The sequence below is a fragment of the Gopherus flavomarginatus genome, chromosome 11, assembly GCF_025201925.1.
Source record: "Gopherus flavomarginatus isolate rGopFla2 chromosome 11, rGopFla2.mat.asm, whole genome shotgun sequence".
Lineage (NCBI taxonomy): Eukaryota > Metazoa > Chordata > Testudines > Testudinidae > Gopherus > Gopherus flavomarginatus.
Genome location: NC_066627.1, coordinates 19,151,412 through 19,178,536, shown reverse-complemented (window position 1 = coordinate 19,178,536; position 27,125 = coordinate 19,151,412). Strand labels below are relative to the sequence as shown.

The window sequence follows — 27,125 nt, the reverse complement described above, 5'->3', positions numbered from 1 at the left end:
GTTTCAGCAGCTAATGCATTCTCCAGTACACAAGTAAATACAAATGAAATTTCCAAGCAATGTGGTTAATTCATTTCACTGACTTCCTTTTTTCCTTGGGTTAAAACAATGTGGATTCTTTCTCTCTCCACATCACCAATTCCTGCTCCAGAAAGGAAACACATTTACAAGGCTCCAAAATCTCCTACCAAAGAGGCTATGAGTCTCCAAGCAGGACAAGATCCCAAAGAAGTAGTACATGGTGGTGTGAAGGTGCTGATCAGCCGCAACTAACGCAATGATGAGGATGTTCCTGGCAATGGTCAAAATGTAGATCACCAGAAACAGCAGGAAGAGAAGAGTCTGTAGCTCTGGGAGATCCCCAAATCCCAGGAGGAGGGACTTTGTGATGGATATTTGATTACTCCATTCTTTATTTGCCATTCGGTGTATCTAGGGGAACCGAAGCCAATTCTTCAATATAAAAATAATACTGAAATGAAATTTGGAGGACATGGTTATCAATATAACTTGACAATATTTTAGAGCCAAGATCCCATGAGCCTCCCAGACTAGGGAGATTTTTTGTCTGGGCAGTTCTCTGGCTGTGCTATTTTGCAGATCAGACTAGATGGTCACAATGGTCCCTTCTGGCCTTGGAATCTGTATCTGTGAATCTTAATGCCTGAAATAAAAGATTGATAATCTATGACCCAACCACAATTTGGAGAAGATAAATTTAAAAATTACTGTAGGCTCATCAATTAAATCCAACAACCTAATTCTATTTACCAGTGGCCCTGTAACTAGATCTTTGAATTTTCAATAGCAGTCAAGTACTGTGACAAAGTTCCTCCTCTACCTTGGTGGGTCCTGCGCTTATTGGTGGATTTGTTCACCTCAGTGATCTTCCCCTCTTGTGGAACCCACAGTCTGGGTCAGCTCCTCCTGTCTCTGATCAGGATTTGGGAGGTTTGGGGGGAACCCAGCCCCCCCCTCTACTCTGGGTTCCAGCCCAGGGCCCTGTGGATCACAGCTGTCTATAGTGCCTCCTGTAACAGCTGCATGACAGTTACAACTCCCTGGGCTACTTCCCCATGGCCTCCTCCAAACACCTTCTTTATCCTCAGCACAGGACCTTCCTCCTGGTGTCTGATAATGCTTGTCCTCCTCAATCCTCCAGCAGTACACTCTCTCACTCTCAGCTCCTTGCCCTCTTCCTCCCAGCTCCTCACACACGCTCCTCCTCTGGCTCCTCCTTGCCTGAATGGAGTGAGTTCTTTTTTAAACCCAGGTGCCCTGATTAGCCTGCCTTGACTGACTGCAGGTTTTCTAATTAAAGTAGCTATCTCCACTGCCTTCTAGAAAGTTCTTAATAGGCCCCAGGTGCATTGATTAACCTGAAGCAACTGCCATTTGGTTACCATGGTACTAGGGATTTGTTTAGCCTGGGGCTAACATACCTGTTTCTCAGTACTTTACTGTAGCCATCTGGCCTTGCCCCTTCACAGTACTTAAAACTCTTAGGGGCCTTTCAGATCTCGGCCTGATAATTTCATTATCTCACCATCCAAAGAAAATATCTATTGATGCAGAAACCTGCCACCTGTTAAAAATAATCTGCTCATTGTTTTGTCTATTGACGTATCCCATCTTTTAGAGCAGATGCACAATACACCTGCCTGGGTTCTACAGTGAGTGTTGGGTATCAGAGGGGGAGAGGATGATGATTGATATTTACAGAGCACTTTTCACATTCAAAACACTTTACTGCAGACACTGGATCTGATAAAAAATGCCTATTACTGTTCTGGAACAGTCTGGCAGGAAACAAACTTAAATTCGCCATGAATTTTTCTGTCAGACTTTCTGCAAAAGGATGGAAAAAAGGCTTTCCAAAACTAATTTCTGTTAACCGAAAAAAATTCCATTTCTGCTTGAAAATATCACAGCGTGTTCAAAACCGCCATTTTTATTTTGTTTTGATGAAAAATTGAATTGAGACAACCTACTTACCTACCTAAGAACACAACTTGTTCCCAAGCCATTATTTTACTGCATATTAACCCCCTCATACTTTTTGAAATGAAAACACTGAAATGAAAACCAGCCGCCACACAACCAAACAAAATATAATTATCAAATAAAATTGTAAATAATAATAATAATAATAATAATAAATAATTAATAATAAATGCCAGCCAACTTCTCAATAATGCAATGATGGAAATTCAGCCTTGCAGTAGAAAAGTCTTGAGTTGGGCTGGGGAAATGGAGAAGTTAATCTCCTCATAGATTGAAACTAGGAGAAGAGTGATGATGAAATGATTTTATTATATGACAATGGAGACCATAGAATAGATAATGATTCAAATTTCAACCTGAAGGAATGGGAAAGCTTTGTTTACCTGATGTAAAACAAAGTTGAGTCTCTGATGTGATCTTTGGACTCAGGAGTTTGGAGAAGAGGCTATGGGATTCTTAGTCTGTCATCCATCCATACCTTTTTCATATACTCCACGTCATTCAGTAAGAGAACTGCAGGTACCTGAGGGAAGTCTGAGCTGGTGAGATCCTTGTATCTCATAAACTTGTGTATCTCTTACCAGACAATTAACGTGTCTCCTGATTTGTCATTCACTCTTCATATGCGAAGATGAAATCTCCCCAGATATGTCTAATAATGATCATCATAGTGGGAAGAAAAATGCAATGATCATATTTTATTTTTCAACAGCGGAAACATCATGAATGGAATGAGAGCTCTAATCCCAAAGGGAAAGCAAACTCAAAAGATGTTTTCAAACCACTCTAGAACTGTGGAAAAAACACCTCACCAGTTGAAGCAGGATAGTTTTAAAGGCCCAGTGCTGCCATTCCTTGTGCACCCCATCTACTGGATAAATGAAGGTTTATTAATGGCCAGAAGTTAAAACATTCACCTCCAGCCTGAAAGTTTTCAAAGCTGTCTAAGAGATCTGAAGCCCAAATCCCATTACATTTTTAAAGAGAATTGGACATCCTATTCCTTGAAAGAGCTTTGAACATCCAATTCCATCCTGCCTCCCACATCCTACAACCACCTCATGGGAAAGAAGGATGCCCCTGAAATGAGCTCAAGTCTCCATCCCCCTGGCCACCCTATACCCCTGTGAAGTCCCCCAAAGGGAATCAGAGGTGGACAGAGAATCCCCTCACTGTGTCATGCCCAAATGAAGATCTATTAGGAAACCAGAGGCATGAGAGCTGAGAGAGACCCCTGGCTGCAGTTAGCTGGATCACATCACTCACCATGGTGGTGGAGAAGCAGCACTTGGTTCGGGGGATAGATCAGGGACAAAAGTATGTGTCTCTCTTGCTTTTCTTGGTATTTTGAAAACTGGGAAGTGAGCAGCTAGGCTAGGATGGACATGGGCCAAGGCAGAAAAGGAAAGGATCCTTCTGGCTCAAATGTGCCAAGGGCAGAAGGAGAAGGGAGGACAGAACCTTAAAGTAAAAGAGGAATTTTGCATAAATAGGCTTAATAGGGCAGGATGCAGGCAGTGAGGCAGAACACAAGAACCAAACCAAGGCAATGGTGTCCAGGATCTTAGAGCAAGACAAGGACCTTGACCTGGCAGAAAAGCAAGCGCAGATGGTGAAGAGCTGAACCCAAAGTGTAACCCAAGCCAGGAGACCTGGCTCCCATTGAAAACTAGCTGCTCAGACAGTAACATCTGCAAAATGTAGGTAGGGGAGGCATGGCACACAATAAGGATGGGAATGGTCTGAGCCATGTGCCATCAGTGATTTAGTGAGGACAATGACAGAGCTAAGAAGCAAGGAATTGCCACCACAAATTATCTCTGGCTTGGGTCATCACCAGTGCATAGGAGCTGAGCAGTGGGGTCCAGGGCAGGGTGTTTGTTAGAACCCCATAGCATGTCTCTTCATCTCGATCACTGCTACATTTCTTAACTGGACACACATTTCATCCCATGCTGGTCACTAGTGTGATAGCTTCTTGCTACATGAGACGTACAAGTGTCATTGGCTGGAACTCATCCTATACAATGTGTTTGACCACAGCTGCATTCACCACCAAAGCATTTGACCACATCTGCATGCTGAGATTCTCATTCCTGAGATACTCCTACCTCTCCCAAATGCACAGAAAATAGTCTGAAGTGTTCTCGGGCTTGAGTCCTTTTGATCATTCATGGCCACTTCTTATGAGGATATCCTACAATCTTAAATGGACTTGCTGACAATCTCTTTGATTGGGCCTCTATTCTTCCACAGCATCACTCAGGATTTCTCAAAACTGGGCCTGAAAAAATCCAGGAAACGTTTTGGGCAGCTGAATTTGAAGTGTCATGGAATGGTTGCAAAATGAAATGCAGCCATTAAACAATGGTGCCTTTGTGCATGACTATGTATTTAGGATTTCAGGAAGGGTAAGGCAGGTGTGAAGATGTTTATACAGAGTCTCACTTCTCAATCTTAAATATCTCGGCACTGCATTGGTGAGGGACCTAACCCTTGACCACATTAAATTTGGCTGAGATTTTCAAAGGAGCCCAAGACAGTTAGGCACCCATATCCAACTGGGACTTGGATGTGTAATTACGCTCCTTCAGAAATCCCAGCCTTCCTGGTTGCCAAGCAAGGCTATCACTTGGACTCAAGAAAACTGCTAGGTGTAGAAAAAAGCAAACATGAGACTCTGACACCAAGCAGAAGAGGACAGTGGTTTGTGCAGAGGTATAATATACATGCATGCACAGATCTGTGTGCACACGCGTCAATGAATGTAAATATTTTGCTAGAGTCTATGTAACCACTGTGGTTGTGCATCACCATATATTGTCCATATCAGATTCCCAGAAGTTGGCATTTCTATCAGTAAGTTTTCTTTCAGATGACAACTGTCCTATTTTGACCTGAATTAAACAGCTTTTTTTGAGGGTAACAATAACACCATCCACTTATTTCTGATTACGAACTCATGTGAAAATAACGAGGAGTCCTTGTGGCACCTTAGAGACTAACACATTTATTTGGGCATAAGCTTTTGTGGGTTAGAACCCACTTCATCAGATGCATGAAGTGAAAATACAGGAGTAAGTATAAATACATGTGGGAGATGGTTGTTTCTTATCCAATTCTAAATTTTTTAATCAAGACAAGTTGGTTCCAAAACTTGTTAATAAGATCTCACTTCAACCCATCACCACTATGGATTCGTTTGTGTCTCCAAAACTTTGTTCTTAACAACGCCCTGTGTGAATTGACTTGTTTTTACCCAAATGTAACTGCATTTAGAGAAACTGCCCAATGAGTATCTGGGGGCCAGAGCACGGGAGGAATGTTTCAGATCGTGATGAAGCACTAGTTAACTTTCTGAGTGATGACTGTTCTGTATGATCCATTACAATCTGCTGCCTTTTGCCAATATTCATCTTCTGCTGCCTTTTTAGTGGTTATTTCATGGAATAGCTGCTCATTACTCATTCCTGACCATACTGCCATCTAACGGACATCTCAAAGAATAAATCTCTTTTCCAGTAGGAATCCTGGACCTACATCCAGTGGCCAATATAGGCTGTAGCTCACCGTTATTTGTTCACTGCTACAGTTTTCCACCTTGTGGTCATTGTGAAGTGTAACATGCCTTTCCTCGAGCTCACAAATAAAACAGTACAGGCCGTATTCAACTCAGGTGTAAACTGCCATAGCTCTGATGGAGTCAGTGGGTCAGATTCCCTGCTGGTGTACATCAGTGTTGCCCCCACTGAAATAAACAGGATTATTCAAGTTTGCTATAGTGGAGAATCTTGCTCTATAGCGGACCCTTTCTTATCCTGCATTTTCTGCAGCTGTCTAGAGAGGTCTTTCTATAATATGTCTGCTGCTCTCCCATCCCAGAGATGCTGCTGACATCCGGTCTCCATTATTCATACTACTCATCCAGTACAGTGCATGTGTTAATTTCTCATCAGAATTCCTATGCAGCAGCAGCTAGACAGTACAGCTGCCCCCTTCCGTCTAGGCTGTGGGCACATTTGCTTCCTAGGTCTGCCAATTTTTTGCTGTGTGGCTTGTGGGTCAGGCTCAAGAACCGTTTAAATGCCATGTAGACATTTGTGCTTGGGTTGAGCCCAAGCTCTGGGTTCTTGCCATTAAACAGCTCCTTAGCCTGAGCCCAAGTCAGCTGACATGAGCCAGCTGTGAGTTTAATTGCATTGTAGACAAACCCCAAGAAAGCTAAATGCAGGAGACCAAGGGACAAGAAGGCCTAAGACAGAATGAATGAAAGACCCATCAAAATTCAGAAAATGCTATCGTCTTCTGGGTCCTCCAATCTTAAACTCTGCAGGCATGACACCATATAACCAGCCCACATTCATAATGGAACTCTCCAGTAGCCCCTATGCCGTATAGCCACCCCCTTCTCTTCCTTTATTCTCTGCGGCCATTCTGTTAGCACCATGTCTCACATTTGAGAATCTTCCAAATCATAGCAGAGATTGTTTGAAAACATTGATATACATGTATTTTCATAATAGGAAAACGCCAGTGAGACAAATAGAGGATATTAACATTGAGTGTACATCAGAAGAATAAGAAAGGGTTAAGTAAATAGTAGGACAGCTTAGAATCTTCTGAGAAAGTAATAGACATTCGCCATAATTCTTTCCCCATTTTTATTTTCTAGAGTTATTTTAAAATAAAGTCAAAGAGGGTTCTGATCTGTCAGGGAAGATTCTCTCTGAAATACCGATTCTTACATTTTTAGCCATGTGGTGAGTCTAGATGTCATGGTGATAGGCACACTAATAAATAATAGTGAAATGTCACTTGAGCACCTCACTACCTGTGCTCTCATGTAAATCCCCTTCTCCACTCCCATTAATTTCTAATGTGAAATTGGGGTTTCAAGTCCCTTAAGCAACTGAGAATATCAGACCATGCCCCATAGATTTACAGAGACGAGACAAAGTGAAAATTTGTAAGAAAGAAAGAGAAAATGGAATCAAGCATGAGTTTAAAGGAGTCAACTCATTTTAATGCTTGTTTTGTCTTTTACATTGATTTTATTGTATGGAATTTTCTAACAATATTGCCTCTCCTCCCACATCTGCACATGCAGCAAGTGAACTTTTATATATTTGAATGATGAAGGGGAATGTCCTTCACCTTTCTACCTTGTGTCAGATTTACCTGCTCTGGCTCAGGTGTTATATCCCTCCTTTCCCAAAGACTAGGGAAATGGCTGGAGCTAGAGACCACTCTGATCCTATCTAGGTGCTTACATGGCCCCTGTGACTGCAGCTGGCCAAAAAATTCCTTTGGATAATTTCTTATTTTAAATTCCCTCCCCCTTATTTTTTTCTAAAAAACTCCCAACATTATCCCAGGGAAAATGCCAGTTCCAATGAAAACGTTTGCTGCTATTCCTGTTTTGGAATGAAATTTTAATTTTAGACCAGCATTTTGAAATCATCTGGTAAATTTCATTTTGTGTCAAGATGTCATTTCATTTCTGATTTTGAAACCACAAAAACTGAAATGAAATTGCAAGTTCAAAATTTTCATTTTGAATCAGTTCAAAACTTGCTGTGAGAAAACAGAAGTTTGCCTCCTGCAAAATTTGGAATAAAGATTTTTTTTTGTTATGAAAAAATTGTTTTTTTGACCAGCTCCACCTACTAATGTAGTATTTGAGCAAATCAGATATTAACATATTTATCCACAGTACATGTTTAGGAGGTAGCAAAGTCATTTTACAAATGGGAACCTAAGGCACAGAGAGACTAAATGACTTGTCAAAGACTGGAAAGTAAGTCTTAGCCAAAATGGTCAGGGATGCAGCCCCATGCTCTGGGTGTCCCTACATCTCTGACTGCCAGCAGCTGGGACTGGAGGACGAGGAATGGATTGCTCGGTAATTGCCCTGTTCGGTTCATTCCCTCTGAAGCATCTGACACTGGCCATTGTCAGAGACAGGATACTGGGTTAGAAGGACCGTTAATCTGACCCAGTGTGGCCATTCTTATGTTCTAAAAAAGCAAGGAAATTAACCTGGGTAATTTTGAATCTGTCCTGTCCAGTTCCACTCTAGACCAGACCTTGTTTCTAAAAAGTGACAAAGGAAAAGTGATCCAATGGCAAAGTACAAAAATTTGAGATGTGTAAATAGGCTATAGACTCCTTCACTGATTGATTGGAGACATTCATCGCCTCTCCCTGCCTCAGTTTCTCCTTCTGTGGCCACAATGAAATTTAACTTTCTGTGAAACTATGCAAATAATAAATCTCTGGTGCAATTATACCTACTGGCTGGAGTGTGTCATTACCATGCTGGTGGCTTTATTCACTCTCCTCATATTTGCATTAACTCAGGCATTCTATGTTTGTATCATTGTCACTATCCTGGTTTGGGGGCCTCGTGCTCCTGGCCTGACATGGCAGGTGAGATCCTGGTGCCTGTATTGCCCAGGGAGCCACAAATGGAGTAACTCAGGTCTGGGCCCCCCAGGCCGGGATGGAGGAATGAAAAGAATTATTTCCAGTGGGTTTTAGAAGCTGACTGCTTCAGCCTTTGTTGTTTGTTCTGTCCATGAAAACTGTGACTCCCCAGACTCGGTAATTAAAAATGCTATTAAGGAGCGGGATCAGGGGAGACCTAACTTTCTCCTGTAACAGCTACAATTATGAGCAGGTATCTGCAGTTCATAAATAGAGGGGAAAGAGTAAAGAAACCTGCACCTTCCTGATGGGACATAAAGGTACCACATAGTCAGTTGGAACATGCTAAGAGAATCCAGCACCCTGAAGAATAATGAGAAGGAAAAACTTGAATATAGCTACCAAATCCTGAAGAAATTAGAGATCATTGTTTATGGTCTGAATCTTCCTGCAGTTCCAGGTAAGCATCATCCCTTTCCCCCTCCCCCCTACACACACTACTGCTCTGGATTGATAGCTCCCAACTTTGTTGTTTGCAGTGTAGTTGTAGCCCTGTTGGTCCCAGGTTATTAAAGACGAAAAGGTGGGGGAGGTAATATCTTTTATTGGACCAACTTCTGTTGGTGAATGAGACGAGCTTGTGCACTGAGCTGAAGAAGAGCTCTGTGTAAGCTCTGTCTCTTTCACCAACAGAAGTGGGGCCAGTAACCGATATTGCCTCACCCACCTTGTCTCTCTGTAGTTTCTAATGCACATTCAAATGCAAAATATTAATGGCAACTCCAGCAATGTTATGGCAGTTTCATTTTGCAAATCAATGGGATCCATAACCCTCAGACGTGTTGATACACTAGGTCACCGTTGAGAGACTGGGAGTTTGATGAAGCTGGGGCACATTGTTTTTCAGAATCTGTTGGAGATAAGAGCGAAGGCCAAAGGGAGTTGTGGAGTGAGCTACCCACAGTGCTGTATGCCATATGATATTCTATATAGTCCTGTTCCATGCAGCCTCTTACAACACCCTCATCCCTGTCAAATCCGGGCGTGCATGAAGTAATGGCTGAGTGTGTGGTGCAGTGATTTGTTTGTCAGGGTTTTGCTTTGGGAGATTTGTTTTCCAACATAAACTTGGCTCTTTTTTGTGTTGGAGAAGGCAGGCCAAAGCAGCACGCCCTGCTCTTGAAGTGGAAGGTGGTGAGGTTTGTGGTGGGCTTGAGTCCGACCCCACTGAATGAATTCACCCAGGAACTGACTCCTGAGACAGGTTTGTGTCCTGCTCAGGCTAGCTTTACCCTGGCAATGGAGACTTCCACTGGGCCAGGGGAGCAGAGCTGTCGACTCCAGTCCTCATGCCAAAGCATTAGGTGATCTATAATACTCACTTATGGAAATCCAAGTAAAACTCCAGTACCACAGAGGGGACGAAAACTTCCTACCAACCCCTTCAATTAGATGCAACAACGTAAGATTAAAACAAGACAAAAACTTAGCACTCAGTGAAAGATACTGATTGCTGGAGCTACTGTTCACACTAATCAATACTGATCTTTCAGATGCTCCAGACCTAGGCCACTGAGCACATTAAACAAAAGGACTGAGACTTTGAACTTGACTCAGTATTCTGTGGGAAGCTGCGCAGAGAGCGGAGAACAGGTTTGAAAGGGTTAAGATAGTGGGGAGAGATGCAGGAGACTTTTCCATTCACTTCTCATTTCCCATGCTGTTAAGCTTTCGAGTGGGTTGGATGTGTCTCAACACAAAATTAACCACAGCAACTGCTCACTGAAAGTCATCCTGATTAATATTGTTTCATTGTTACGTTGCTGATCAATTAGAGAACATGCTCATTTAAAGTTGTGCAATGCTCCCTTATGACGTTGTTTGGCAGCTGCCTGCTTTGTCCATTGCTTGCAGGAAGAGCTAGCTGGTGGGGGCTTGGAACCAGTGTGGACCAGCAGCCCCCCTATCAGCTCCTTGCTCCCCTACATTCCCTGTGTGGCAGCCTCCCAGCAGGCTATCAATTGCCAGCAGTTCAGCTGTCCGTCCCCTCACAGCCCTGTGCTGCTCGTGCCCTCTGCCTTGGAGCTGTTCCCTGGAGCCTCCTGCTTGCTGTGCGGGGATGGGGGGAAGAGGAGGCTAATGTCAGGGTGTCCCCACCCCCTCTGCTCCTGCACCCCACTTACTCCTTTTCCACAGAGTGGGGGGCAGGGACACAAGAGGGCTCAGGATGAAGGGAGCTTGCTAGCCGCAGCTGCTGTCTCAACTTCCTGATCTACTTTAAAAGGCAATGTATTTAGAGTGGCGTCATCGTACTTAAAGTGACAATGCACATCTCTCTCTCTCTCTCTCTCTCTCTCACACACACAGGGTGTGTGTCTCTGTCTCTGTCTGTTGTGTTTCCCTCCATTCATGCTGCCTTGTAGAGTGTGAGGCTACATTAACAACAATGTATTAACCCTTGAGGGTTCAGCTGAATGCTAGTTCATCTTTTAGTAGTAAGGCACTCCCTGGGAAATATCCCACCCTCTTCCACCCTTAACCAAACTTCACAATCAACATTGCTGTGTACAGTATTAAATTGTTTGTTTAAAACTTATACTATGTGTATATAATATAGATTTTTGTCTGGTGAAAAAAAATTTCCTGGAACCTAACTTCCCCTTTTTATATTAATTTTTATGAGGAAATTGGAATCACTTATCATCGTTTCGCTTAAAGTTGCATTTTTCAGGAACATAACTATCACGTTAAGCGAAGATTTACTGTAGTGATAAACAAAGATTTCCTTTGTGTTAATAGTTTTTTATTTTTCCCAAGTAAAAACCCCACGACGAACACAGAATGGGAAACCAAACAGCCATCACAGAATTCATCCTCCTGGGATTTGGGGATCTCCCTGAACTTCAGCCCCTTCTCTTCCTGCTGTTTCTAGTGATCTATGTTTTGACCATAGCTGGGAACATCCTCATCGTTGTGCTAGTTGTGGCTGATCAGCACCTTCACATCCCCATGTATTTCTTCCTGGGGAACTTGTCCTGCTTAGAGATCTGCTACACTTCCAACATCCTGCCCAGGATGTTGGCCAGTTTCCTGACAGGGGACAGAACCATTTCATTCAATGGATGTCTCACACAATATTATTTCTTTGGATGCTTAGCAGCTGCAGAATGTTATCTCCTAGCAGCCATGTCTTATGATCGATACCTAGCGATATGCAAACCACTGCATTATGGAGCCCTCATGAATGGCAGGCTCTGCCTCCAGCTAGCTACAGTGTCTTGGGTAAGTGGCTTTCTGGCTAATACTATATTAACATTTTTTATCTCCAACTTAATCTTCTGTGGTCCCAATGAAATTGACCATTTCTTCTGTGATTCCTTCCCAATTATGAAACTCTCCTGCAGTGATACTCATCTGACTGGACTTTTAACATCCATTGTGGCTTGCTTATGCTCACTGCCTCCGTTTCTATTAACTGTGACATCCTATATTTATATCATTACCTCCATCCTGAGAATCCCTTCCAGCACTGAGAGGAAGAAGGCGTTTTCCATTTGCTTCTCCCATCTTATTGTGGTTACAGTTTTCTATGGGTCAATACTGATTGTGTATGTTCTTCCGCATAGCAACAGATTGAAGGACTTTAACAAATTCTTCTCTGTCTTTTACACCATCCTGACTCCCATGGTCAATCCACTCATCTACAGCCTGAGAAACAAAGAAGTAAAGGAGGCCCTGAGGAAAGCTTTCAATAAATGTATGGATTTTAAGACACTGCAGAAAATTCAGATTGCTTCAAGTCAGTGAAACACTATTAATAATTTTGATTTTATTTTGAGTCAGTGAGATGCAGCCAGACATCCCCTAGTTTTAGCCATTGGGAATGTGCAGCTGTAACATCTGCAAATATGCAGGAAGAGAAAAAAAAAGTGTAGAGTGCAGGATCTATTGATGTACAAACAGTTTATGTTCGTAGGAAGATATGTTGGTAGCAAATTCAATTAAGTAAAATAAGTACATTTAACTTACTATATGTCACTTCTCTTACATGATCTTTCTTTCTTTCTGTTTTTTATGATACCATCCAAGATGCTAGGGACATACTTGGCTGGCTTGCCCCTCCTGCCACAAAAGCCAGTGGGGCTACATTTCTATTTTTAGCACACTAAGTCAGTCAGAGATAGTGTGGGTATGTTTCTTGAGCTGGAAACTACACCATCCATCTCCAGTTTATACAACCGCTTTGTGCCTATAGAGTTGTATTAAACCCTCGTAATGAAGGGGAGAATCTGAAATGCGAACAAACGTTGAAATATTGGAATTGCTCACCAGACAAAAGTAAAATTTGCTGACCAGCTGTTCTATCCATGGAACTATCAAATGTTTTCTGATTCTAACTTTATCATTAATACATTTTCTCTCACTCTTGGTATCTCCAGCGCTGCTGCTTCTCCCTTCATCTCTCTCCATCTCATCTTTATGACCTGAGAGTAGAGTTCTAGGACCAGGATTCAGCAGAATTCTCCTGATCCGTCTCCCTTGGTAGTTTCCACCTGGCTGCTCTCTCAGATCACAGAAAATCAGACATGCTGTGATATTTAGTGCAATGTGCAGTCACGTCTGCAGTCCTGTTTGGATGAGCACTCGTCTGCCAACCAGTGAGAGATCTAAAAGGGACCAGGCTGGCTGCAGTCTCTCCTAGAAGATGTGTAATTCGGTAATTAATTATTGGATCCATTAAAGTGCAATGCGGCCTATCTGACAGGCTGCAAACTGTGAATACTGTGCTCCACTGCCACCACAAAACAACAGAACCTGTATCTTTTACTCAGAAAAATAGTTGAAAAACATTTCTCTATTTCCTGGAAATAAATCTTCCATGAGCAGCAAAAAATCCACTTTTTCAATGGTAAAAATTTGAATGGAAAGTTCTGCCCAGCTCTAATTACGACTCCTTGGAACAGCTGAGCTCTGGATTGTGCTATACTCTTTCTATACATTCTATACACTTTCTGTTTGTCCCAGCAACATATGCAAGGATGGTGTATCTTTTACAGAAAACATGCAACCTGAACATTTTCAAATAATTTCTGAGATGGGCAAACCTAATAAGATCATTAATCAAAAGGATCTTTCTAACTGAATGCTTTGTGTGTGTGTGTGTGTGTGTGTGTGTGTGTATTTTAAACAAGAGGCACAGTTCCTCTTCAGTTTGCTCTCAAGAAGAAAATAGGGCAGGGAGGCAGGTTTTGTACTGTATAACATCCTCTAGAGAGACTAGTAAAAGGAGACATGATACAGAGTTGCAAAATAATGAGTGGATCACAGTAGATAAATCAGAGCTCCTTCATTACAAGGAGCATTCAAATAAATTTAGAATTGATAAAAGGAAACACTTCCCCCCCACACAGTAAAATTAGTGGTGGAACTCCGTGTGACTAGACAATATTGAGACCAAGTGTAAAAATTTCAGCAATGCCTAAACGACATAGGCGCCTATATCTCATTTTCCAAAGTGTGCGAGGAACTATCTGGCCACTAGATGCAGGATTTTGAAAGATATTTAAGTGCTCAAAGATGCACATTTTCAAAAGCACTGAGACATCTAACTCCATTGATTTCGGTAAGAGTTAATTGCCCAAGTGCTTTTGAAAATTCTATTAGGTACCTATCTGGATCTTTCGCTATCTAAATACCTTTAAAATCTGGTTTTTAGATTCTTAGGGCCAGATTTTGAAAGGTATGCTTGTTTGGATGGAACAATTACTGGACCAGCCACAAATTATGACCTCCGTGGGTGAGTTAGCATCCACACGGCAGTCAATATTTGGAGAGGCACATCTCTCATTGCTGCTGACATTGCTGTGAGTGTCCTTCTTTTGGTTTTTGGCCTCTGGGTGTTTTCCCTATACAATGTTTTTGGAAAAAAGTGTGCAGCATCCCTTGAATGAAATGACCCATAAGTGATTAAGTCTCCTGGGGACCTGTCTGTAACAAGATAAAGTTGGATCGTAATCTCACATGTAATTAGTTCTTCCAGTTGAAGGGGAAGATGATGGCTCACAGAGGTAACCTAAGATACTACAGTGATGTGTACAACTCTAGATAGATACACAGACAGATAGAAGATAATTTTCAGAAATGGAACAAAGAACCAGATGGGCACTTTGAACAATGATATCCTAAAGAAAGAAACAAAGAGGAGTCGAGATTGACTTTCAAAGTCAGAATTCAGTGCTGCTCATTTAGAATTAAACATTCTATGGAAGCAAATTCAGACTCAGTGTAAAGAATTGCAGATCCTTTGCACTTATAATAACCATCTGAGCCCATCATAGTCCAGTGCAAAAATCCTCATTGACCTCAATGTGCCCTCAAGGTTCCTTTTCTAACAATATTTTTCGTTCAGTCAACAAATTCTGCTCTAGTTTACACCTAGAAGCTGTCTGGTGACCCCACTTAAATAACGAGAGCAGCTTTGGGTTCAGATGTGTCTGATTGTGACATAATTTATGTCTGGGTTTATAAATGGGATCAGAATCATGTTCAGCGGAGTTACACACGGTTGTAAATTAGCTTAGAAGCTGGACTCATTGGGGTTACACAGTAGTATAAACCCCATGCAGGAGAAAGAAGGGATTCTATTCAGTGAATATGCATAGATCAGGAACAAATACATTCTTAACTTGAAGTATTGAGCTCTCTCAGAGGGAAAACACATAACTTTTGGGTATGATTAGACTCTAGCAAGACAAGAAAGGGGAGAGGGGAAGAGATTCTATCTTTCTTCCCTTTTCTTTTATTCCTTTTTTTTCCAAGACACCTTCCACTTTAATGTCCAGGTTCCATTAGTACAATGAGACCACCTGACACACTTGTCTTTCTGGATGAGATTTTCAAAGGCTCTGAAGGGACTTATGTTCCACAATTCAATGAGGGCTGAAATAACATAGGCTCCATTGAAAATCCCAGCCTCTCTGCTCAGGAAATCTTATCCTATCTCACCTATCATTCATCTGATTTTTTTTGTTTGTTTGAATTGCTGTTTTACTAATTGGTTCTTTCATCCCCACTTGCAGAAGAAATGGACATAGGAAATCAGAGTACAGAGACCGAATTCATTCTTCTGAGATTCCTCATCCCTCACAACTTGCTTATTTTTCTCTTCTTGGTACTTTTGCTCATCTACCTGGTGACACTAGTGAGGAACTTGGTAAAAATCCTTTTGGTGTGGATGGATTATCATTGCTCACCCCTATGTATTTATTTCTCTTAAACTTGTCTCTCCTGGAGATCTACTTCATATCTTCCATCATCCTAGTGATCCTGAGGAACCTGCTGTCTCAGAGTGAAGCTATATCCTTCTTTGGTTGCATCATCCAGTGGATTCAGTTTGCCATCTTAGTTTTCCTTTAGTTGTCCTTCACCCTACATGTTATGTCCCCTTCTTGATGCCCCTGTTTTGTAATCTGCCCAGTAACAGCTAAGTGGCAGGAAATGTTGGCACCGTTTTGGAAAATTGAGTGGGAAATGATCAGGTGATCTGAAAAGGCTCTCCCTGGTAACAAAAGGTTATAAAAGCACGCAGCACTCTGTGATGGGTTCTATCCATCCCAGAGGCAGCCCAGTGCTGACATCTAGTCACGGCTGAGACAACAGGGCAAGTCCTGAAGAGAGAAGAGAGAAGATTACTTATCTGTTCCTGTCCTGGTATCCTGAGATGCCCTGGCGTTCATCATTCCTGCCCTGACACTGGTGTCTTTTGGTGTTGTCCTTGGATTTTGTGTATCCTGTGTCCTGTACAATAAGAAGAATGGTGATGGTGACTTTTTACTTTGTCTTACCAATTGTTTTTATATGATTTTGGGGCCTTAACTTAAAGCCTGTTTGTACTGTAAACACCTGATTGGTTTTCCTGTTCTTTATTGGGTATAGTTATTTGGGTGTCCTTTAATAAACTGTTCATTTTTTGAGGTTTTTTTGCAGCTATTCTTGCCTCCTTGGTTTTGAGGGAGGGGGACGAGCTTTCAGTGTGAGGGTTTGGCCTTGTTTAGGGTTCTCAGCTTCCTTAGCAATTTACACCATGATAACCCCTTTGCTGAACCCATTCATATATACCCTGACGAATGAGAAGGGCAAAGAGGCATTGACAGTGGCCATCTCACACAACATATTTCTTCCAGGCTCTCTAAGAATCCAAAAGGTGACCCTCACAGTCAAATACCTGAAGAGATAAGCTCAGAGATGGACAGAAGTGTTGTGAATATTTCTATCTGCATCCAAAAACATGATTTATGTGCTTGTCTTCACTCTCACACACAACCATCCAGCCACTGATTGCAACCCTTCAACACTAGCTGCCCAAACAATGGACAGCTACCATCATGGGGGTGTTCTCCTGGATAGGCCATGATGGAGGAACCTACTGGGTGGAGAAAGAAAACCATTCTAATGGTGTGGGCCAAAGAGACCCTGAGACTCTCAGACAAGTGGGGGAAGAAGAAAAATCACAGGGCATGATGTACAATATAGCAACTAGGGTGGGTCCAGGGGGATTTTGGCTGGCCAGGAGAATGTACTCTGATTCTGTTCCATTCCTGGAAATGAAGAGAAAGACTGTCTAACGTGGCTTGTGATGAAGTTTAAGATGTGATGAGACTAAATATTCGTACAGGCCATTTGCTGGTTTCAGTTCCTTCCATATCACCCCACCCTGGGGTCTCGTTGGTCTCTATCACTGGTCACAGATCCCTGAAAGGAGGAAATGCAGGTATTTGAAAGCAGGTTGGACCTGCAGGGGGATAAATGGTTGGTAGCATATCCAGATGCTGGTCTAAGTGTGGAGGAATGGCAAGATTCCACCCTGTGATCCGTCTGGGCAAGAGGCAAAATACTAGAGAGACCACGAAGTGGACAGCCCAGTAACCATGGTTCCATCTCATATAAACATGTGACACCCCCCCCACACACACCCCAAGATGCAAACACTCATACATTTTGGGGTGTTCAGAAGATGGCTCTGTTTCTGAACGTTGCAAGTTTGCCTCATCTTAGGTTTGGTCTACACTAGAAAATTAGGCTGGTTTCACTACATTGGTCAGGGATTGAAAAATCCACACCTTGGAGTGGTAGCACTAGGGCAATGAAAAAATTCTTCAGTTGATGTAGCTGCTGCCTCTTAGGGAGGTGGATTACCTATGCCAACTGGAGAATACCTCCGGGTGGTGTAGTGTCTACACTGAAATGATACAGCTACAATGACTGTTGTTTTTTAAGTGTAAACAAACCCATAAACTACGTTCAGAGTTGGTTTAAAAAAATGAATAAAATACAAACAAAAAAAAAGATCCCCCCCCTTCATTTTGAAATTTAATTGAAATTTTGAAGTCTGAACATTTTCAACCAACCCTTTCCTGTTGCCTTTCTTTGAGCTGTTAGTACCATTGAAAAGAGTGGCTAAACTGCTGGTGAAATTCACCTGTATCCAGAGAACCCTCACAAGGCCTATGCACCATTTATGTCTCCATTTGATGGTCAAATCCAGTGTAACACTTATTTTGATGATTTAACACTGATTCAAGTGTTTCAGTGTCCTGGAGTTGGCCTGCTGCACAAAGGCAAATTTCATCCTCTTTTAATTCATTGGAAATGAGGCACTGTGTGGGTGGCAACTACCCATTAAATGGGTTTTGTCACACAGGAGAATCCTAAATTAACTGGGTAAAGTTGTCAAAAATGCCTAAGAGCCAGGTCACCAAACACAAACAAATGAGAGGCTCTGCTCCCAGCCTGGCCTGGGTTGTTTTCCTCAGGAGCAGGAATAGCTACTAATTTCTGTTTTGTATGGTGACCGGCCTGCTTTCTTCCTTGATGTGCTTCCAGCAGCAATCACATGAATTGTATGTGGAATAAACAGGGACAGCTCCCCTTGGCAGCCTCTCCTGGGACCCAGAGCTGTGCAAGGGAGACCTCACCCCTAGGAAGTACGGCTCAGCAGATGCTATTCTGTGGCCTTGGGCAGGGCTGGTGCAACCCATTAGGCGACCTTTGGGGGATGTTCGGCCACTGCTGTTGTCGGCAGTATTTCGGGGGCGGGACCTTCCACCGCCTCTGTCGGGGGCACCATTTTGGGGATGGGACCTTCTGACACCTAGGGTGCCAAAAAGACAGCCAGCATTCCTGGCCTTGGGGGAACACTGCAGAGAAAAGCCAGTCAGACTATGTCTACACTGTGTTGTTAAACCGAGGCACATGTTTGGACCCAATCCTTCTCTCCCTACTGGCCACATAGAAATCTATCTGACTCGGGATCTAAGATCCTCCTGTGACAGGGGCAGGGTCTGACCCCAACTCCCACTGAGGCTTGGGTTCAATCATTGTCATTTTGTGGCATGCACGTAGCTTAAGCTGCAGACCCAAGTCAGAAGGTCTGCACAGTGCAGTATGGGCACCTTACCATGGTTGTGAGATCTGATTCCAGCAACTCAGGTTTAGAGTGCAGTGAAGGCACTCCTATCTATCTATCTGTCTGTCTAATCTATCCATCTCTCCCTCCCTCTCTCCCCATGGTCACCCATCTATCAAGCTATCTAATCTCAATTAAGCAAGAGATCTTTCCTAGGGAAATTAAAAATAACTTGTGGCTCAGAATTTGAGTATGAGCAGAATCAGTGACTAGGTCCCAGAGGTCATGCAGAGACTTAAATATCTGTGGTGGTTGTTGTACACGTTTACTCTTTGCGGTCAGTGATGAGGCTGCCCCTTCTGCCCAAGGTAGGCCTGAAAGATTGCCATTAAATAAGATCTAAAACTGATATTGCAAATGAATAGATTCATTGATGTTAAGGCCAGAAGAGACTATTATGATCATCTAATAGGAATTTGCACCTAACACAGACCAGAGACTCTCAGCCAGTGTGTCTTGCCTTGGAACCATTCACTTTTTGGTGAACACAATAATTTAAACCAAATGCAAGGAAACAATCTGAATTGAATTAGGCTGGGATTTTTCTAAGGCACCAAAGGGAGTTAGGTGTCCAACACGCTTTGAATTATTATGAGATTTGGGGGATTAATTGCTGCACAAACTGTCTAAAATTGGTGAAAGTGGGGAGAAGAGAGAGGATGATGCCAAGATCATCTTGTGTTTCCTTTACAATACACATGAGAGTTTGTGTTTGAACTGATTGGTAAGGTACAAGAGCAGAGATAGCTAACTAGCTGGATCCCCAACTGGAGGTGGGCAGGAAATGGTATTCCCATCCTGTGACAATTTTGAATTTCAAAAAATTTCCTGTTACAGATCAGGACCAAGCCGAAACCTTTCAAAGATTTATGACCAAACCACCACCCTCATCTCCCAGGCTATAGAGGCAGCTTCTGTTTCATCCTCTCTGGGCCAGTGTATATTTATTTATTTATACAAAGTGGAACACCACCAACAGGAGAAACTGAGACCCCAGCTCACAGGTGGTATGTGAGCTTCCCTGGTCTGAGTCAGGCAGAACACATTCTTGAACCTGGTGCCCTCATCATCAAGCTACTGATATTGAGGAGCAGGTTGGTTGGTCTCTGTCTCTTTCCCCCGCATCTGGTTTTAACCAGAAATTCTTTCCTAGGCACAAGAAACCTTTTCCCATGAAAATTTTGGCAAAACTGGTATGTTCCCTTGAGAAATTTTGGTTACAATTCATTCACATTTTTCTGTTTTGCTGAAGGTTTCCTGACCTGTTTTATTCCCAATCTGTGGCTACATTGATACTTCATTTACTCCAGTAAATGATATCAGTTCATTTACAGCAGCGGAATACGTCCATGTATATACTTGGGCTGCGGACAGTAGAACTGGGGACCGCTTGGCTTACACCGTGCCTTGTAAAACTGGAATTTGATGCAACAGCTGACAAGGTGAGTTCTCATGCTAAGAACTGCCTATCTCTAATCCACAGGTGTTTACATCTATGGCATGTTAGAGAGATTGTATAAACTCCTCTGAGTACATGCTATTTGAAGAAGAATTTAATAAGGTCATTATTGACAGCTGAGAAAATAAAGAGGAAAGAACATAGAAGGGAAAATCAACTCGTGATATTTCTTTTCTTTTCTTTTTTTTGCATTAAGCCTGGGATTTTTAAAGGGTCCTAAGGGAATAAGACGCAATCAATGAGTAATTTTTTTTAAAGTTCCTAAGTGACTTGGGAACTTAAGTCCCCATTTTAAAAAAGTGACGGGAATTTAACACCAAATTTTCAAAGGTGTTTAGGTGCCTAAAGACTCAGCTAGTGGGATTTTCAGACATTTCTAACCAGGTTAAATACCTAACTTTCCCTTGATGTTCAATGGGAACTGGACAGATTTCTATTCTAGGTATCTTTGAAAATACCAACCCAAACGATGTAGCAATCAACCAGCTTTAATTCCTGGAAATGGGCAAAGTAATTTCCCTCTCCTTTTCTGTGCTGGGAAAAGAAAATCAAGTGAATTTTAAAGGGTGGGGTTATCAGAAGAGCCAAAAGGATTTAGGAATGGAACTCTCATTCCTTAACCTCTTTTGGAAATCCCATTTGACATTTTTTGCATGATTTCTGCATGTTCCCTACTTCATGGCATCTTCTGTGGCTGAACAGGAGTCCATCGGAGTAGGGCATGAGCAAGGACTGCAGCATCAGGATTCTTTTATAAAGTAAGTAATTCAGCATGTAAGTCCCCAGACATTTTTTTTCATAGTTGGAGCTGGTCATAAAACTTAATTTTCATTCTGTGGGAAATTTTGACATTTGCAAATGGGTTTCTTTTCTGAATTTGGAGGGAAAACTGAACTATCAAATTCCTTGGCACCAAAGTTCTGAATGGAAAATGTCAAAAAGCAAAAAGAAAAAGATTGAATTGAAATGATTTGATAAATCGAGATGCTGGGGTTTCTTTTATTAAAATCGACATTTTGGTGTTTCTTTCTGAAATGTCAACTTGTTGTCCGATCAGAAAAATCAAACAAGGTGTGGAAATCAACGTCTCCACATGGAAAATGTCCCTGTTGACTAAGCTACACTTCATGGTAGGAATTATTTTTCTATACAAAATATCAATCCCCGTGACATTTCCTGGGGATACCCACGATCGTGAGGCACCTCACAACCACCCTCTCTAGTAGTGAGGAAATCTTATTTGTGCCTGCAAGGGGTCAGTTCCTCTCATAAACAGATAAGTAAGAGTTAATAGAACAGAAGTACTTCATATCTCTTTTGCCTGGAAAGGGTTAACAAGATCAGTGAGCCTGGCTGTCACCTGACCAGAGGGTCAATCAGAGGACAGGATGCTTTCAAATCTTGAGGGAGGGAAGTTTTTGTGTGTGTGCTGTTAGTGTTTCGTTGTTATTCTCTCTGGGTTCTGAGAGTGACCAGATGTGCAACCAGGTTTCTCTCCAATCTCTCTGATACAGTCTCTTATATGTCCAGAATAGTAAGTACTAGGTAGATAAAGCAAGTTAGGCTTATGTTTGTTTTCTTTATTTGCAAATGTGTATTTGGCTGGAAGGAGTTCAAATTTGTATTTTGCTGAAAGGATTTTAATTTGTACTTGTATACTTAGGCTGGGAGGGTTTTTCCAGTGTCTATAGCTGAAAGACCCTGTAACATATTCCATCTTAAATTTACAAAGATCATTTTTACTGTTTTTTTCTTTCTTTAATTAAAAGCTTTTCTTGTTTAAGAACCTGATTGTTTTTTTATTCTGGTGAGACCCCAGGGGACCAGGTCTGGATCCACCAGGGAATTGATGGGGAGAAAGGAGGGAAGGGGGAGAGAAAGGTTAATTTATCTCTTTGTTAGGATTACTTTCTCTCTCAGGGAGAGTCTGGGATGGAGAGAGAAAAGGAAGGGGGAAGGTGAATTTTCCTCTCTAAGATTCAAGGAGTTTGACTCACAGTAATCTTCCAGGGTAACCCAGGGAGGGGAAGTGTATGAGAGGCAACGGTGAAGGAAATGGTTTACTTTCCTTGTATTAAGATCCAGAGGGTCTGGGTCTTGGAGGTCCCTGGGCAAGGTTTTGAGTGGACCAGAGTGTACCAGGCACTGGAATTCCTGGTTGGTGGCAGCATTACAAGTACTAAGCTGGTAATTGAGCTTAGAGGAATTCATGCTGGTACCCCATCTTTTGGACGCTAAGGTTCAGAGTGGGGAATTATACCATGACAGTTCCCCAACCCCACCAGCCTCTGGAAACACAATCATTAGCATCCAGGTCTCCTCAGGCCCCATTCTCTCTTAACAAAGAGCGCACTCCAACCTACGTGTCCTCTGAACTTCTCCCTGCAATGTCCAGCCCCCAGATCCACTGGACACTTTCATAATTCCCTGATCCTCTGCTCTCAAAGGAACACCCCAGCTTACCAGTCACACCAAAGAATAAAATTCCACTCAGCACACCAGCCCTTGGGTTTGTTTATACAGAAAGCAAGTCTAAGTTTGTTTAACAAAAGAACAGAGATTCAAATGACAGCCAGCAGAAAGAGAGGAAACAAAAGGGTTACATATAAAACAAAATAGCAACACTCAAACTAGAGCCTAAATTGAACTACCCTGCTATCACCGTGTCACACAGAGCAAAAGCTCACCCCAAATCCTTGCAGTGTGGCACTGGTCTTCCATTCATGAGACCCATGACTCTTTCCTTTAGCCATCCTGGAAAGATGCACAGTTTGTCTCTGTCCCTACAGTTACAGTCCAACAATCTATTGTCTGCACTTGCAAACAGGGTATTTGTGTTTGCCTGGCTAGAATCACCACTCGAGACTTTGCAATCAGTTGATTAGCATTTGGCTTAGACTGTAAATAGGTGACCATTGTGCACCATGCAATACCCAGTTTACATGCAGACAGACAGATAAATAAACATCCCTTGCTGGGAAGAAACCTTTTGTAGATCAGTCCCAAGTGTCAGACCTTCAGGGTAATTGTCAGTATATATCCAGAACTCCTCACATATTTTCCATACATATATTTCACAGTGATTATAATGACCAATGTGACACAGATTTTCAATACATTCCTTATATGGTGCCTTTGGTGAACTAGTATGTAGACACCAGACCAGGAGATCTCTGTAACCAGACCCTTGTGTTCTTTGCTAGTTGGCACCAACTGGAACTTTACTCTTAGGTCTGTGTGTCCCATCAACCCAGTTCAGGGCTGAGTAAAGTCTTCCTTGTCGGTTGGCCAGTGCTAGTTTCGTTTCAGCTAAATGCAAATCTTAGACATGGCTCCAGCCAACACCACAAATTCAAAATCCTCTGGAACTGAAAAACACAAGTTTTGCAGATGGGTCTGCCCTTGATAGTGGGCAAATCCAAAATCTGTGAATGTTATGTTTCAATTATTTGCAAAACTTTCTCTCTTTCCTTCAGAGATGGAAGATGCCGAAGAACTGATATGGGAAAATCACACTGTAATGACTGAATTTATACTCCAGGGATTTTCAGATCTCCAGGCACTACCGGCCATCCTGCTGTTTGTTGTAGTGTTAGTTATGTATTTAGTAACTATGATGGGAAACAGTCTCAACATTACGCTCATATTGGCTTACCCTCTTCTCCACACCTCTGTGTATTTTTTTCCTCAGCAACCTGTCCTTCCTGGAGATCTGCTACACCTCAGTCACCATCCCCAAGATGCTGGTGAATTTGCTGGTGGAGCTGAGAACCATCTCCTGCTCAGGATGCATTGCACAGATGTGCTTCTTTTCCCTTCTAGGAACAGCTGAGTGTTTGCTCCTGCCTGCCATGGCATATGACCGGTTCATCGACATATGCCACCCCCTGTGTTATGTGTTCGCAATGAACAGGAGGGTGTGTGGGTGTCTGGTGGTTGGCTCATGGCTGGGTGGGGTCGCTGTGGCACTGATACAGACTGCTCTGATAGCCAAGGTGCCATTCTGTGCGTCTAATGCCATCGACCACTTCTTCTGCGACATCGTGCCCCGATACAACTGGCTTGTGGCAATACCTCTGTGAATTGGACTGAGCTCCTCGCGGTGGCCACCTTCGTGGTGATCGTCCCTTTTGGCATGTTCCTAGTCTCCTACATCTGCATCATCTCCACCATCCTTAGGATGCCCTCAGCTGAGGGCAGTGGCAAGGCCTTCTCCACCTGTTCCACACATCTCATGGGGGTTTTCTTGTTCTATGGAACATGCTGCATGATATATTTAAGCCACACCTCCAGCAACTCACTGGAATTGACAGACTGCTCGCCCTGCTGTATACAATGGTTAGGCCAATGCTAAACCCCATTATTTACTGCCTGAGAAACAAAGAAGTGAAAGGGGCCCTGAGGAACTTCCTGGGAAGAACAAAATTTGCATCTCAACTATGAAACAAATTCGTGTTTGTTTCTGGTAATGAGGGAATATTGTTGTTGCTTATTGTGGACTCATGCTCATAACCTGCAGTGCCTAAATTAAACAATTTATTATAATAACCCTGTGCCCATTCTCTCTTTGCATTCACATACAAATGAGATAGGTGTTCTTAACATGAGAGAGAGAGAGGACTAGGATAGATAGATAGTATGTGGGGCACCTGTCATTGTCCACTGTCAGAAGACAGGATACTGGGCTAGCTGGACCTTTGGTCTGACCCAGTATGGCCATTCTTATGTTCTTCTGATAGGTAGATAAGATGGATGGTACTGCCGAGCAACCTTAACTCTGCATTAAAGTTTTTGGGTGGCAAATTTCCCTTGTTTTTTGAGGAACTAGTGCCCAGATAATCTCACTATCCCTGCATATTTTAGAGCTGTTGGAACATTAAAAAGATGTTCATACTGTAGATGGCTGCATATTGGGAACCTCTGGATCAAATGACTCCACATTTTCGACCACAAACTCTACCCCAGGACCGGTGCCAGCCTACCAACTTTGAAGAAAAATGTCCTCATGCATAGGACTGGAAGGGACCTCGAGACGTCATGTAGTTCAGTCTCCAGCACTCGTGGCTGGATTAAGTATTATCTAGATCACTACAGACAGATGTCTGTCCAACCTGTTCTTAAAAACCTCCAATGATGCAGATTCCACAACCTCCCTAGGCAATTTATTCCAGTTCTTAACCACCCTGACAGTTAGGAAATTTTTCCTAATGTCCAACTTAAAGTATCCTTGCTGCAGTTTAAGACCATTGCCTCTTGTCCTATCTTCAGAGGTTAAGAACATAAGAACAAAAGAACATAAGAACGGCCAGTATCCTGTCTACCGACAGTGGCCAATGCCAGGTGCCCCAGAGGGAGTGAATTTAACAGGCAACGATCAAGTGATCTCTCTCCTGCCATCCATCTCCATCTTCTGACATACAGAGGCTAGGGACACCATTCCTTACCTGTCCTGGTTAATAGCCATTTATGGACTTAACCACCATGAATTTATCCAGTTCTATTTTAAACGCTGTTATAGTACTAGCCTTCACAACCTCCTCAGGTAAGGAGTTCCACAAGTTGACTGTGTGCTGCGTGAAGAAGAACTTCCTTTTATTTGTCTTAAACCTGCTGCCCATTAATTTCATTTGGTGGCCCCTAGTTCTTGTATTATGGGAACAAGTAAATAACTTTTCCTTATTCACTTTCTCCACGCCACTCATGATTTTATAGGCCTCTATCATATCCCCCCTTAGTCTCCTCTTTTCCAAGCTGAAGAGTCCTAGCCTCTTTAATCTTTCCTCATATGGTACCCTCTCCAAACCCCTAATCATTTTAGTTGCCCTTTTCTGAACCTTTTCTAGTGCCAGTATATCTTTTTTGAGATGAGGAGACCACGTCTGGACGCAGTATTCGAGATGGGGGCGTACCATTGATTTATATAAGGGCAATAATATATTCTCCGTCTTATTTTCTATACTCTTTTTAATGATTCCTAACATCCTGTTTGCTTTTGTGACCGCTTCTGCACACAGCATGGACATCTTCAGAGAACTATCCACAATGACTCCAAGATCTTTTTTCCTGACTCGTTGTAGCTAAATTAGCCCCCATCATATTGTATGTATAGTTGGGGTTATTTTTTCCAATATGCATTACTTTACATTTATCCACATTAAATTTCATTTGCCATTTTGTTGCCCAATCACTTAGTTTTGTGAGATCTTTTTGAAGTTCTTCACAGTCTGCTTTGGTCTTAACTATCTTGAGCAGTTTAGTATCATCTGCAAACTTTGCCATCTCACTGTTTACCCTTTTCTCCAGATCATTTATGAATAAATTGAATAGGATTGGCCCTAGGACTGACCCTTGGGGAACACCACTAGTTACTCCTTTCCATTCTGAGAATTTACCATTAATTCCTACCCTTTGTTCCCTATCTTTTAACCAGTTCTCAGTCCGTGAAAGGATCTTCTCTTTTATCCCATGACAGCTTAACAAGAACAATTTTTCTCCCTCCTCTTTGTAACAAGCTTTTTGTACTTGAAAACTGTTATCATGTCCCCCCCAATGCTTCTCTTCTCCACAATAAACAAATACAATTTTTTCAATCTTTCCTCAGAGGTCATGTTTTCTAGACCTGTATGTGGCTTTCAGAGCAATGTAAATATTAAAAATAACTATTTCCTTAAGTGTGGAGGTATGATGAATCTCCTGGACCAAATGACCCCAACTGGAGTTAGTAACTCTATCCCTGGCCCACATGTAGCTCAGGCAGGTGGGGAGGTGGCG

General features: G+C 42.4%; 1 pseudogene; it reads left to right on the top strand.

Annotated features, from left to right (window-relative positions):
- Positions 1 to 11,271: 11,271 nt before the first annotated feature.
- On the top strand, positions 11,272 to 24,436 carry LOC127030952 (olfactory receptor 10A5-like; annotated as a pseudogene).
- Positions 24,437 to 27,125: the final 2,689 nt, after the last annotated feature.